The 16,254-nt window shown below is 44.5% G+C and overlaps 1 pseudogene; it reads left to right on the top strand.

Moving 5' to 3' along the window:
• Window positions 1-255: 255 nt before the first annotated feature.
• On the top strand, window positions 256-1,310 carry LOC148220247 (28S ribosomal RNA; annotated as a pseudogene).
• The last annotated feature ends 14,944 nt before the right edge of the window (window positions 1,311-16,254 follow it).

A 16,254-nucleotide genomic window follows, 5' to 3' on the forward strand; every position in this document is an offset into this window, starting at 1 on the left:
GTTATGGGTGGGAGGGGTTCATCCTTCATAACAGCGTCTTTCTATCACCCAGATTTGGGCTTCAAATTCTAATCTGGACCATAGGTAGACGGGCCACCTCTACTTAACCTGGAAAAGAAACATATAATTTTTATATGTTTATTAAATAGCCAAATGCCTCGTCATCTAATTTGTGACATGCATGAACGGATGAACGAGATTCCCACTGTCCCTGCCTACTATCCAGCGAAACTACAGCCAAGGGAACAGGCTTGGCAGAATCAGCGGGGAAAGAAGACCCTGTTGAGCTTGACTCTAGTCTGGTGCTGTGAGGAGACATGAGAGGTGTAGAATAAGTGGGAGGCCGGGGGCCCTTCCCAGCAGTCAGTGAAATACCACTACTCTGATCGCTTTTTCACTTACCTGGTGAGGCGAGGGGGCAAGCCCCGAGGGGACCTCTCGCTTCTGGCGCCAAGCGGCCGGCATGCGCCGGCCGCAACCTGCTCCAGGAACAATGGCAGGTGGGGAGTTTGACTGAGGCGGTACACCTGTCAAAGCAGGTATCCTAAGGCGAGCTCAGGGAGGATGGAAATATCCCGCGGAGCAGAAGGGCAAAAGCTCACTTGATCTTGATTTTTAGCACGAATACAGACCGTGAAAGCTGGGCCTCACGATCCTTCTGGCTTTTTGGGTTTTAAGCAGGTGTCAGAAAAGTTACCACAGGGATAACTGGCTTGTGGCGGACAAGCGTTCACAGTGACATCGGTTTTTGATCCTTTGATGTCGGCTCTTCCTGTCACTGTGAAGCAGAATTCGCCAAGCGTTGGATTGTTCACTCACTAATAGAGAATATGAGCTGGGTTTAGACTGTCGTGAGACAAGTTAGTTTTACCCTACTGATGATGTGTTGTTGCAAAAGTAATCCTGCTCAGTACAAGAGGCACCGCAGGTTCAGACCCCTGGTGCGTGCACTTGGCTGAGGAGCCACTGGCACAAGGCTACCATCTGCGGGCTTATGACTGAACGCCTCTAAGTCAGAATCCGGCCTAGACGTAGCAATACCGCAGCGCCGCCTTTGCCTTGGTGGGCTTGTGATAACCGCCCGCCCGCCCGTCTGTCTGTGGGTGGGCCCGGTGCAGAGTGCCACTCGTGGTCAGGAGCGGAGGGGCGGATGGATGCAGCGCTGCCTCTCCCCCATCTCATACCGCGTGATCGTGGGGACCCAGTGCTAAATCATTCATAGATGACCTGATTCTGGGCCAGGGTTTCGTACATAGCAGAGCAGCTCACTTGCTGTGATCTACTGAGAATCAGCCCTCGACACAAGCTTTTGTCACTCAGCCAGCCAGCCTGCCACTCCAGTGCTCGGGTGCGGTGCTTCCTCCTCCTTCCTCCTCCAAGGCCTCTCTTGGAGGGCCAGGGCCGACAAGGGGCTCTGGTTGCACGGCCTGCCTTTGTGCTCTCCTCTGCTCAGGTCCCAGGCCCGATACGCAGAGTCTGGGGCCCGGGCACCGAGCAAGGGCCTTGTGCCCCCCACACACGCTCTCGGGGAGGGCGTGTGTGAGAGAGAGACCCTGCCAGATCCCTGTCAGACCGTTACTGGCTAGACCAGTTGCCCTCCGCCTGCATTCGTCTCTGGCGGCCGATAGCCTGGCAGACCTATTACCCTCCCCCGGTCACAGTCTCTGGCAGCCAACTGTGGGGTAGACCTGTTACCGTCGGCGGCCTTGCCGCCTGGCCCCCAAGCGATGGCGCCGCGTCCCTTCCATTGGACCCGCGGCCCCCTTGCCCTCTGCAGAGCTGCGAGCTCGCCTTCGGCCGGCGGCCTGCAAGACTGGCAGGCCCGTGTGCACACGCAGCCGTGTTATAAATGAGACACAAAAGTCTCGATACTCAGCAGAATTTTGGATTGCTTTATTTGATATAGAAAGAGCTGGGGAACGCGAGGGGTCACCGCCCACTCCACACTCCACCGAACCTTGGTTTGCAGCCTCTTCTTATACTGTGGTTTCTTGTAATTAATAATTTTGCGGGTTTTTTGCTGTCATAATTTTGCCTGGTAAGCAGTGGTGGTCGAATAAACATCCTTACACAAATTCACCAAGCCTCCAGGCGATAATCAGTCACAGATAGCCATCTGGTCCTTGTAGATAACCACCAGAGAAGTTCTGGAAGTCTGGTCCTTGAGATAAGCAGTATTGATTAGACAAAGGTAGAAAGGGCTTTTTGGGAAGTCTGATTTTGTAAGCTGGTAGCCGATACAACTTATTTGAAAAACATAACATAATATAACATAATGTAATGTAACATAATACAACATAATATAACATAACAAGGTGATTTTAAACAGAATTATTTAATTATATAATTTCCTTTATCTAGTGTCCATGCTTCACTTCAGAGCTTAGTATTCTGGTTTATGCAAACCCCAATGCTTTTGTGATTAACACGAATCTTTTATCAATTGTCACAATTTCCCCACTTCTCTTTTTTTTATCCCATTGATTCGTGTTCTGCTTTCAAGTTTTCAAATTTTGTCAGTACCTCTTGTACTGCTATTAATTTTGTTGCCTTCTGAGGGTCTATTGTTATTGTAGCAACTTGCATTTTTTGAACCACCGACTGGATTAGTCGAATGAAGCATGGAACAAGACAAGGGATGAACAGTAGTCCTAATAATGCACATGTTAACATAAATTTTAATTTCTTCCACCAAGTTTCCCCCAACAGGTTATTCCACCAATTATTATTAAGCATAGAGTTCCAGGTTTGTACAGCTACATGGGCTATTTGTTTTATTTCTTCTGCAATTTTAGTAATTACTTTACCATTATCATCAATTTTTAAGCAGCATTCAGAATTATTATACTTTCCACACACTCCCCCTTCTTCAGCTAACAGATAGTCTAGAGCCAGTCGGTTTTGATATACTGCTGCTCTAGTTTGGTTAAGTTGTTTAGCTATCAATTCCATTGCTAGGGCTGTTCGGTTTGAAGTAATTTCTACTACGGCTTGTAGCCTGATAATTCTATTTAGCATATAAATTGGAGTGTGATAGCCCTAGTTCCCATCTTGAGCCCAGGTAGCTGGTCTATAATATTTAATTATTTGTTCTAGGGGCCATTCATTATCCTTCCAGATTTGTGTTCCCCCTATGTCTGTGTTCCTTTTATTTTGATACAAAGTTTCATATAAGGGAACTCTTAATACTCTATTACCCTTTTCCTTTGGTAATGTAAAAAACCCAGGCTGGATAATCCTTAGAGTGCATGTCCCTCTCCATCTTTTTGGTAGGGTATTATAAGCTTTTTTCCCACAGATCCAAAATATTCCATCTGGGGCTTTCCAGCTTAGTTTAACAGATTCATGTTGTTGCCAATAGGTCCTTACAGTTTTTACTTCTTCATATGGGTTGGCTTTATTTTTATTATACCAGCATAGTCCTGTAAAATTGTTTTTTATACAATTACCTTAACTTTCCCCAATATCCTTTTGGAGCTTTGGGCCACCAAGACTGATTGCTTGCATTTGTAATCAGGATAGTCTTACAGGGGGTGTGCCCCACATATTGGGTAAAGTTAGTTCCCTGGCGTGTTATACATACCTCTCCTATTACCTCATGACTTAGAACCCACCCTTCAGGTCTATTGACTCTCCTCGATATTTCCGTTTGATTCCACTGTAACAACTGCTCTGGGCCCAATCCCTCCCCCCTCCATGGCCATTGTTCAGTCATTTGCATTCCTCCACAGATTCAACAGTGAGTTAAGTTCAGTTCAGTAGTGATTTATTTTATTAATTTTACAAATAATTTTTTTCCCAAGGTGGGTAAGTCCCGTTGGCTGAGTTGTTGTTTTATTTTTTTTATACAAGTTAAAATTTCCCCCATGGTTTGTTTTAGTTCTTTTGAACACCTTAGTTATATTTTTTATCAATTCTTCCTGAATGGAAGCTGATGTTTATGGGACAGGAGCCCTCTGGGGCTGTAGGGGACCTGCAGCTTGAGAGGTGCACGAGCACATCTCATTGGCTGGGGCATTTGGGTACTTTACAAAATGTCCAAAATTTCCCACCAGAAGAGAAGAGAAATTTCCTGGATGTGTACTGATGGCAGAGGAAGAAATACTGATCTTCCCCTGTACCTGTGTTACCATTATACTATTATTTCATGTCCCTCTTCATTTGGGTGTTTCCACCTCTCCTGTTTAAATGGCCATGTCTAAGGACATCTCTTCCCTAGACCAGCTGGCCTTGCCAGTTCCTATGGCCTTGCCATTGCTCCCAGATTTCCTCCTCCAGTTGTTCTCCAGTCATTCCACATTAGTCAACATCTTAATTGTGTCTACATCTATCACAGAATCACCCTTTCTAATGTCTGTGTCTAAAACTGTTCCTGTATGAAAATACCTTGTTCATGGTGGATACATCAGATACCGCTTTGACATTGCACAGAGCTGAGGGAAGAATTTTGAAGTTTATTGAATTTTATCATTGGTACTTTTTTTTAATGTTGGCCAAGAAGAGAAACCTTCTGTGCCTCTGAGTCTCACCAGTTGCTGACCCCCAAAGGACACAAACCTGAACAGTTGTGGTTCCCACTGCAGTGGTGGCACTTGCACCTCCCTCCATATCCACAGCAGAGCTCCCTTGTCCCAGAAAGTCCCTGGCAATGCAGGGATGAAGGAAACAGGACAGGCTATGGGGATCAGGGGCAGGGCACGGCAGGAATTTGGGGTGGTTGTGAGCCCAGGACAGGAGCCAGCCCTTGGCCTTGGTGAACCTCATCCAATTGTCCTGGGCCCATGGCTCCAGCCTGCCCAGATCCCTCTGCAGAGCTTCCTGCCCTGCAGCACAGCCACACTCCCACCCAGCTTGGGCTCACCTGGACACTGACTGAGGGTGCCCTCCATGCCCTCATCCACATCAGCAATAAAGAGATTTCACTGCCCTGGCCCCAATCCTGAGCCCTGGGGACACCCCTGGATGTGGCTCCATTGCCCAGCACTCCTTGGGCTGGACTTCTGTTTTTTATGGAGCTGTGCCTGCCTTTGGTTTTTGCTGGCAAGAAATGAACATCCCTCTGTGTCTCAGGCAGCTCCTTCTCCAAGGAAAGCAGGTGGGAGTTGGTGCCAAGGAACTGAAAGCTGCAGGCACAGCCTGGAGGGGAGGGAGCTCAGATTTGCACAAGGCTGCTCTGAGTGCCAGGGGTTGGATGGGGGAAATGGTGGGGTGGGGGTAGGGACAGAGCCTGACTGATTGTCAGCCATAAAGGGTCTTGATTTTCATCTCTGTTCAGACTGCATTTTAAGGTTTCAGGAATTAATATCAACGGGAGATTGCTGATATCAGTGTATAAAAAGAGAAGCTGTGCTTTGAGGTCTGATTCAGTGTGGACAACCTTGCTCCACATTCCCCAACCCCATCCTGCCTGTCCTCACTCACCTGGGACCTGCTTTGCTTGGAGAATTGGCTGCAGTAAGGCAAACAGGGTTTTTTCCTTTTTATTAAGTTTTGAAGCAATCTAAAACTCCTAATGTTCCCCACTGAATAGAGACACCTTCCATTAGTGTGTGTCAGTCCAAGGCCCCACCAAGGAGGCTAAGCTCAGGGGATCGGTGCTTCGGGGGCGGTGCCTGCAGTCGGTGCCATCTTTCCTTTCTGCCTCTAACTCCCATCATGTCCCGCGGCCCCATAGAGCCCCACTGGAGCCAGGACTGCAATGCCCATCATGCCCCGCGCGCCACAGAACCCCCGGTATCTGATCCTCATCTGCCCCATACGTGCCCCGGGACCCTCCAGGATCCATAATTGCCCCCTCAGAACCCATTCGAGACCCCCCAAAACGTCCCCAGATCCCCTGAATGCTCCCAACCCCATAGATTCCCCTTACAGCTATGTGACAATTGATAAAAGATTCGTGTTAATCACAAAAGCATTGGGGTTTGTATAAACAAAATTACTAAGCTCTAAAGTGAAGCATGGACACTAGATAAAGGAAATCATATAATTAAATAATTCTGTTTTAAATCACCTTGTTATGTTATATTATGTTGCATTTTGTTACATTGTAATATGTTATGTCATGTTTTTCAAATAAGTTGTATCAGCTACCAGCTTGCAAAATCGGACTTCCCAGAAAGCTTTTCCTGCCTTTGTCTAATCAATACTGCCTATCCCAAAAAACAGACTCCCAGAACTTCTCTGGCGTTTATCTACAAGGACCAGATGCTATCTGTGACTGATTATCAACCAAAGGCTTTGTGAATTTGTGAACAACGAGAAACCACAGTATAAGAAGAGGCTGCAAACCGAGGTTCGGTGGAGCGTGGAGTGGGTGGTGACCCCTCACGTTCCCCAGCGTGCTGCTTGCTCTTTCTATATCAAATAAAGCAATGTTAATTTTGCTGAATATCGAGACTTTTGTCTCTCATTTATAACAATTTGGTGCCGAAACCCGGGACGTCCTTGGAGCCCTGGGAGACCCTGCGATTTCGGGGAGGCACCCCACTGCTGTGGCTCCAGTTCGTCAGTGGTTCTCGGGACCCATCGATGTACTGCACCATATAGACTGAGCAAGGAAAATCTCCCCGGAAGACCGTGGCAAAATCACCTGTAGTTCTCGTGCACGAAGACACAGACAGGAGGATCGGACTGTGAGTATCTGTCTGGTTTGGTGGGGATGACTGTGTGCTTGCCTGAATGAGATGTGGCCTTTGCTGTGAAGCAAGAGTGGAGTCCTTCTATCCGCGTTTCCAGCATCCCGCGAGGGACCTGCCTGGTGACCGGACGAAGGAAGTGAGCAAAAAGGGAGAGACTGATTTTCTTGTCCTAGCCCAGGTAGAGGCTAGGTCCTTCCCATCCTAGTCCAGGTAGAGGCTAGGTCCTTCCCATCCTAGTCCAGACAAAGGCAGGACCCCCGGAGGGGGGAAGGGGGAGGAAAAGAAAAGCAGATTGCAACACACCAGTCACTGAGGGAGAAGGGAAAAGCTGCTTTTCCCATCCCAGCCCAGGTAGAGGCGGGTTCCACTCCATCCTGACCCAAGGAGAGGCCGGGGTTCGGGCGGAACACATTGGGGATTACAAACACCTCAAGACAGTCCCTTGAGGTAAAAATGGGACAAAGAGGAAGTAAGATTCTGAGTCCCAGGGACCCACGAAGAGGTTCAAGTTCATTTGGTCCACAAGGAGACTGGGAAAATAAAGACAAAACAAGTAGGTTGCCAGAAATACCACCAGGCAGCCCTTTGGGAGTAATATTAAAATGTTGAGACTACAGAGGAAAAAGTAAAGAAAAATTGATTCAATATTGCATGGTGGAATGGACCAGAAAAATGATCTGTAAAGATAACCTATACTGCCTCATGTTCGGATCATTTGAGGGTTGGATTTGTCGGGCATTAAACACATATGTGGCTCGTAAAGAACCATTTAACAGAGAGGAATGTTAGTATGCTGCCCTGTGGGCAAAACAGTCCAAGCCATCCTTGATATATACTTTAAAAGAAAAAGAGGATGAAGATAAAAAAAAGGTTACCTGGGAACCCCTCGATAATCTCCCACCTCCGTATAATACAGAATATACAGGAGATCCCCCCCACAGCCACTTCTCCTCCTGGTACTCCCATAGCTCTAAGAATTCGATCCAGTCAAAGAAATACCAGGAGAGATAGTATCACCAGAGAGGAGGGAGATAAAGACACCAAGGCTTGACTTTACCCCCTGAGGGAAGTCCCATTAGCAGGACAACAGGCTGGCTTAACCTGATTTGTAAATGTTCCCTTGAACATAGGGGAAGTGAGGAACTTTTTAAAAAAATGGGAAAACTATTAGAAGATCCTATAGGGGTATCAGAGAGACTAGATCAATTCCTCGTACCAAGTATGTATACTTGGATGGAATTACAATCTATACTAAGTATCCTATTCACCACAGAAGAACGGGAAATGATCAGACAAGCTGGAATGACGGTATGGGACCGGGAGCATCAGATTGGACCTAGGGGAGACCAGAAAGGGCCATTAAATAATCCTAACTGGGATAACCAAAATGATGTCCATCGCCAGAATATGATGGACTTAAGATGGATACTCGTTAAAGGTATCTGAGAATCAGTTCCTAAAGGACAAAATATTAATAAAACCTTTAGTGAACAACAAAAAAAGGACGAATCCCCGACTGACTGGTTGGAGCGGCTGAGGAAAGATCTCCAAATCTACTCCGGGATAGACCCTGAAACACAAGAGGGTCAGGCACTCCTCAAAACCCAATTTGTTGCTCGGTCATGGGAAAAGATTAGTAAAAAATTAGAAAAGTCAGCTGATTGGCAAGATCGGGGGTTACAAGAATTGCTAAGAGAAGCACAAAAAGTTTATGTAAGGAGGAATGAAGAGAAGCAGAAAGCAAAAGCGAAAATCTTTATAGCTGCAGTTAGTGAAACACAGAAAGAAACCCAGCAGAAAGGGGGAGGGAAACCACGAAAACCCCCACCAAAACAAGGAAATGAAGCAGGAAATAATTCATCAAGGCGAACCTGCTTTTATTGTAACAAGAAAGGTCATATAAAGAAAAATTGTAAAGAACGGATACGGGATGAAAAAATGTTCCAGGAAGATGAATAGGGGTGTCAGGGGCTGTATGTATTAGAGACCATACCATCCAAAGAGCCCTTGATAAAATTAAGGATTGGTGCCCAGGGAGAGGAGGTGGAATTTTTAGTAGATACAGGAGCCGAAAAATCCACAATTAAACACCTACCAAAAGGGTGTAAACCTAGTAGAGAAATGGCACTCGTGGTTGGAGCAAAAGGTGAACCATTTCAGGTCCCTATTATTAAAAATGTGCAAATTGAGACCCAAACCAAAATTGAATTAAAAGATCTGCTGTTACTGCCAGAGGCAGAAAATAATTTATTGGGGAGGGATTTAATAATAGCATTGGATTTGAAAATTGAAGTATCCCAAGGGCAGCTTAAAATTTTTGCTTTAACCCAAAAGGACGAGGAGTAAATATGTCCTGAGGTGTGGTACACCCCTGGAGAAATAGGGAAGTTAAAAATGAAACCTATCAAGGTGAAAATCAGTGATCCCGGTTTGCCTATCCGAGTTCGTCAATATCCAATATCACTGGAAGGGAGACGGGGCCTTAAGCCTCTCATAGAAAACCTTTTGCAACAGGGGGCTTTAGAACCATGTATGTCCCCACATAATACTCCTATTCTGCCTGTCAAAAAGACAGATGGGAATTACAGATTGGTACAGGATTTGAGGGCTATAAATCAGCGAACTGTTACCAAACTTCCTGTAGTAGCAAACTCTTACACTCTCTTCAACCAGTTGTCCCCTGACTACACTTGGTATAGTGTAATAGATCTAAAAGATGCCTTCTGGGCATGCCCATTAAAGGAAAATAGTAGAGATTACTTTGCCTTTTAATAGGAACATCCTGATAAGGGCAGGAAACAACAACTGCTTTGGACAGTATTGCCTCAGGGCTTTACAGAATCTCCCAGTCTTTTTGGACAAGCCCTAGAAGAATTAATGCAGTCTTTTGAGTCACCAGAAGGGGTGAAATTGTTATAATATGTAAATGATCTATTAATAGCAGAAAAAGATGAGCAATCTACTAGAAATGGGACTATAAAATGTTTAATTTTTTTGGGAAAACAGAGATTGAAAGTATCCAAAGCCAACTTACAGTTCACAGAACCAGAAGTAAAATATTTAGGACATTGGCTAAGTAAAGGGAAAAAGAAATTGGATCCTAATAAAGTCTCTGGAATATTAAGCCTGGGACCTCCAAAAACCAAATAAGAAGTGAGGAAAATTTTGGGATTGCTGGAATATTGTCGTCAATGGATAGAGAGATTTAGTGAGAAAGTAAAATTTCTATATGAAAAACTTACCACTAATTGCCTAAAATGGACAGAAGAGGATGATAAAAGCTTTGAAAAGGTCAAACATGCTTTAATTCAAGCCCCTGTACTCAGTCTCCCAGACTTGGAGAGACCATTTCAGTTATTTGTAAATACCTCTGATCAAACAGAATATGGGGTACTCACCCAGGAATGGGCAGGCAGTCGAAAGCCAGTGGGATATTATTCTAAACTGCTCGACCCTGTCAGTCGGGGTTGGCCCACATGCCTCCAGGCCCTAGTGGCCACAGCACTTTTAATTGAAGATGCCCAAAAAATTACCTTCGGGGCACCCCTAGTGGTCCACACCTCTCATAACGTAAGGGGAATTCTGAATCAAAAAGCTGAGAAATGGTTAACCAATGCCCGAATATTAAAATATGAAGCTATTCTAATCACTTCCCCAGATTTGGAGCTGAAAGCAACAACTGCTCAAAGTCCTGCACAATTCCTATATGGGGAACCGGAAAAAAAATTAGAATATGATTGTGTGGATGTTATAGAATTACAAACAAAAATTAGACCTAACTTGGGAGAAGTTGAATTTAAGGATGGAGTAAAATTGTTTATAGATGGATCTTCTCGAGTGGTGGAAGGAAAACGAAAATCGGGATATGCCATAGTAGGAGGAGAAGAATTGAAATTAGTAGAATCTGGACCCTTAAACGCAGCATGGTCCACTCAGGCTTGTGAACTATTTGCTCTTTATAGAGCATTATCTTATTTAGAAGGTAAAAAAGAAACCATATATACGGATTCTAAGTATGCCTATGGCATAGTCAACACATTTGGTAAAATTTGGAAAGAAAGGGGATTAATTAACACTCAAGGCCTGGGGTTGATACACCAAGAATTAATTGTTAGAATAGTAGAGGCTCCCAGGGGCCCCACTGAAATTGCTGTGGTCCATATAAGAGGGCACCAAAAAGGAACAAGCTACCATACAAGAGGGAATAATCTGGCTGACAAAGAAATAAAAAAAGCAGCATTAGAGTAAACACCAGTTTCTGTATTAAGTACTACAGTTAGAGATCTCAGCCCCAACCAGGAATTACAGAAGCTATTTAGTCCTCAGGAAAAAGAAGCGATAAAAAAATTAAAGGCAAAACAGCAGGAGAATAAATGGGTCTTAGCAAATGGCAGGGAAATTTTACCTAAGACCCAGGCCAGACAAATTATTGAACAATTACACCAACAAACACATTGGGGAACCAGAGCGCTAGCAGACCAATTTTAAAAATTTTTTAGATGCATTGGCCTTTTTGATATTGCAAAGCAGAGTGCACAGGGTTGTTTAACTTGTCAGAAAATTAATAAAAAAGGTGTGCAACAAGGTCCATCAGGAGAACAGAAAATTGCTTACAGACCCTTTGAAAGAATACAAATAGATTTTACAGAATTACCAAAAATAGGAAGGTGGAAATACTTACTAGTGATAGTAGACCAATTAACCCACTGGGTAGAGGCATACCCTGCAGCTAGAGCCACATCACAAGTGGTAGCCAAAATATTGTTTGAACACATAATCCCAAGGTATGGCCTGGTTCGAGCAATAGACTCAGACCAGGGGATGCACTTTACATCAAAGATGCTGAAGTTACTGACCTCGGCGCTGGGCATCAGCTGGGAGTATCAAACACCTTAGCACCCTCAGAGTTCTGGGAGGGTTGAAAGGATGAATAAAACATTAAAACAACAGCTGTCAAAATTAATGATTGAGACTAAAATGCCATGGACAAAGTGCCTCCCACTAGCCCTGTCTAATATACAAACAATGCTAAATTCGAAAACAGGGATTTCACCATATGAAATGCTGTATGGTATGCCTTACCCTAAAGGAGTACACCTTGATCCAGCCTTAGTTCAGGACCCTTCTCTTCAGAATTACATAATAACAATCAGCAAAAACTTGGAAGAATTAAGAGAGAAGGGGATTTTAGCTCAAACTGTCCCTCTAGGATTTCCCATACATAAGATTAAGCTAGGATAACATGTGTTAATTAAAGTATGGAAAGAAGAAAATCTAGATCCAAAATGGGAAGGACCGTATTTAGTTCTGTTAACGACTGAAACAGCTGTAAGGACAGCTGAAAAGGGATGGACATATGTGAGTAGAGTAAAAGGTCCTGTAACCCCTCCTACTGCAGGTTGCACAGTGACATCTGAGCCTGGAAGCCTCAAAGTGTGAATTCGGAAGACTTGATGTCAATATCGGATCAATTCGTCTCGAAGGTCTCCTAATCAAGACTGAAAGTCACCTGTCCCAAACCCGGGTGTAGCCCGTTCATCAGGAAAAGGTGTCCATATTGTACTGAGTTGTGGTGGTGTCATTCCTATGGTGGGTATCCCCCATTCGCATTATGTGTCCAGTGTAAAAGAAATGAATGTAAGGAAACTATTAAGGTACTTAATACCCTATCAGTACAAGGAAAAATCGAAATTGATTATCATAACTGGTGGGAGTTATTTGAGAATGGAATGAGGAAAAAGAAGAGAGCCAGAGCAGAGGTATTGGCAAGAAAGTGCCGGAAAGGGTTGTGTATACCGTGCTGTTACTGCTGTACCTCGTACTGGAATGTTAAAGCTAAAAGTTGGGACAAAATTAAGAAACACTACCAAAAGAGAAAAACGAAGTGGGAGACCCCAGGACATATTCCCTGCTGCCGAGAAGATTAAACAAACCTCGGCTACTGGCAGCAACCCCGTAGGCCTTGAGGGAGGCAGAGGGATGAAAATGGTCATGGGAGTCATCCTATTGCTAATGATGATAAAAGGAAATAATGCTGATGCTTGTTCCAAGTGTCACCACACAATTAGGTATGGCAGACGCACGGTATCCACCCTTGCCTTCCATACACATATCAATTCGGCCTGCTATAATAAACACAACTTAGAAACTTGCACTATTATGGGAAGAAGTTACTGGGCAGCCACTAATTTGGGAAAAGGAGGGTGGGCTCTATCAGCATACCAAAGTTGTCCAGTAGGAGAGACACACCTCTGCTTCACACAAGAAGGTATGTGGGGATATTCAGATCAGGGAGGAGTACAAGATCATTACAAGGAAGAATTGATAAAAAATATAACTAAAGTGTTCAAAGGAACAAGGACAAACCATGGGGGAAATTTTAACTTGTATGAGAAAATAAAACAACAACTCAGCGAACGGGACTTACCCACCTTAGGAAAAAATTTATTTGTAGAATTAAAGTAACACAACATAGGGGGAACACAAATCTGGAAGGATGATGAATGGCCCCCAGAACGAATTATCGAGTACTATGGACCAGCTACCTGGGCTCAAGATGGGAGCTGGGGCTATCACACTCCAATTTATATGTTAAATAGAATTATCAGGCTACAAGCCGTACTAGAAATTACTTCAAACCGGACAGCCAGAGCAATGGAATTGATAGCTAAACGACTTACCCAAACTAGAGCGGCAGTATATCAAAACCAACTGACTCTAGACTATCTGTTAGCTGAAGAAGGGGGAGTGTGTGGAAAGTTTAATAATTCTGAATGCTGCTTAAAAAGTGATGATAATGGTAAAGTAATTACTAAAATTGCATTAGAAATAAAACAAATAGCCCATGTAGCTGTACAAACCTGGAACTCTATGCTTAATAATAATTGGTGGAATAACCTGTTGGGGGGAGCTTGGTGGAAGAAATTAGGGTTTATGTTAACATGTGCATTATTAGGACTACTGTTCATCCCTTGTCTTGTTCCATGCTTCATTCGACTAATCCAGTCGGTGGTTCAAAGAATTCAAGTTGCTACAATAACAATAGACCCTAAGAAGGCAACAAAATGAATGGCAGTAGATGAATTAAATCTAGTACAAAAAGTACTGACAAAATTTAAAACCAGAACACGAATCAATGGAATAAAAAAAGAGAAGTGGGGAAATTGTGATAATTGATAAAAGATTCGTGTTGATCACAAAAGCATTGGGGTTTGTATAAACCAGAATACTAAGCTCTAAAGTGAAGCACGGACACTAGATAAAGGAAATTCTATAATTAAATAATTCTGTTTTAAATCACCTTGTTATGCTATATTATGTTGCATTTTGTTACATTATAATATGTTATGCCATGTTTTTCAAATAAGTTGTATCAGCTACCAGCTTGCAAAATCAGACTCCCCAAAAAGCCCTTCCTGCCTTTGTCTAATCAATACTGCCTATGCCAAAAACCCGACTCCCAGAACTTCTCTGGTGGTTATCTACAAGGACCAGATGCTATCTGTGACTGATTATCACCCAAAGGCTTTGTGAATTTGTGTAAGGATGTTTATTCAACAACCACTGCTTATGACAACAAAAATCCACAAATTATTGATTACAACGAGAAACCACAGTATAAGAAGAGGCTGCAAACCAAGGTTTGGTGGAGTGTGGAGTGGGCGGTGACCCCTCACGTTCCCCAGTGCGCTGCTTGCTCTGTCTATATCAAATAAAGCAATCTAAATTTTGCTGAATATCGAGACTTTTGTTTCTCATTTATAACACAGTCAAGGTCAGAGAGTGGGAAGAGCCAGAGCTGGGAGCAGGAACAGCTGCTTCACTGCACCCTTGGAGAGAGCTCTTGGATGGTTCAAAGTGCTGAAAGGTGTGAAGGGTAGAGAGGAGAGCACACCAAACAATGCTCCTGTTTCCACAGCCTCCCCTCTCAGTGTCCCAGAAGGAATTGGATGAACTGTATTCTTCTGTCTGAGTCATCTCGTTCAGCATGAGCAGCTCAGCACTAGGAGCTAAAGGAGCTGAAGCCTTAGGCCGCAAGAGCTGACCAAGAGGGAACTTTTGACCAAAGTAATGCTGCCAACATGGGCCTAACTGAATGCAGCAGATGGAATCCTGGAATTATAGAATCCTTTCTGTTGGAAAAGACCTCTGATCACATGGAGTCCAGCTGTTCACCCAGCACTGTCAAGCCCAGCACTAAACCCAGTCCCTGAAGTGCCAAGGCCTGGCCAACAGGCCCTGAGCCAAAGGTGACCTCTGGATGAACCTTCCAACCAAAGGTTATCCTTGTATTAGCAAATATACATGGTCATTAGTGCTGTGATAAATGTATGCAGTCACTAGTGAAACATGGATTGACCTTTCTGCATTTAGAAACCAGACAAGGCCATGAAATCTGACATCTGGCCTTGTTTGGGGCTGTATGGTCAAAGTCACCTCCCTTGGTTCCTCCTTGAGCCCTGGCCAGGCTTTGGGAGAGACCCAAGAGGAGAATGAAAGCAGCTGTTCCTGCACTAGAAGTGCTGTCAGTTTGTTTATTCAGCACTATGAGAGCTGGGCCCTCTCACAGTGGGGTTGGAAGCCTCACCTGTGGCTGGAGGCACCTGCAGGAATTCCCAGTGTCCAGGAGTGGCTCTGCAGTCCTTGGCTGTGACAGTTTCCCCAGCTGATGTGTGCACCTGGGTGATGACAAAGTCTGAGAGTGACTGGTGCAGTCTCTTAACCCCTGCAGGCAATCTTTGGTGGTGATGGTTGGGTGCATTGCTGAGCTTCTCCTTTTGTGATTCTTTGCTGCTTTGAACTACAGTAAATGACACTGATTCCTGAACTTGGTGTCTGTGTCTCTGCTGCTGCCCCTGCCCACTGGTAAAACAAAGTTGGTGTAGTCTGGCTAGATCACCACAAAATGTTTCTTTTTAAATGTAAATGTAAGGAATCAGTCTTGTCTTAATTCCCAGGTATAGGGAAAATCTTCCCTAGAGTTTGCTGGCTCTGCAGTGGGCTGAGGTTGGAGCACTGTGTGAGCAATGGGGAAGGCAGGTGAAAGAAGCTGAACCACTGGATGTATTAAAATATGGAAAAATGAAAAGAACTTGTGTGTTTGGGAAGATGAGGTTGAATTTTGCTAACAACATCTCAGAAAAAGCACCAACAGAGGGAATGATGGCTGTCAAAATGCTCCTACATTGTTGCATTTCCTAGATACATTGTAAATGGTACATTCCGTGACCCCTGCTATGCCCTGTAGCTTGGTCCCTCTCCCCTCCTGGCCATACAGGGCTGGCTGGGATCCAATTTCTCCCCGCCCCCCTTTCCAGACCCTAGAAAAGGCCTGTGCCCCCTGGCCTCTGTCTCTTTTCTCCTCTTTTTCTCCCCCTCCCTCTTTCCCTCGCTACCCATGAGAAATAAACCCTGTAACTTCATCAGGGTAAAGAGCCTCTTCTGTTATCTTATTTACGTCCATGAGGCAAGGGCCCAGGGAAACTTCACCCTAACACTTGAGCTAGACTAGAGGAAGGGTGAAGAACCCCATTTTAGGGCCAAGAAAAAGCCTCAGTTGGCGCCCCAACGTGGATGGTCTCTACAGAGCACCCCACGACCGGCAGTGACTCCTATT

Source organism: Sturnus vulgaris, chromosome W, assembly GCF_052056855.1.
Source record: "Sturnus vulgaris isolate bStuVul1 chromosome W, bStuVul1.hap1, whole genome shotgun sequence".
Classification (NCBI taxonomy): domain Eukaryota; kingdom Metazoa; phylum Chordata; class Aves; order Passeriformes; family Sturnidae; genus Sturnus; species Sturnus vulgaris.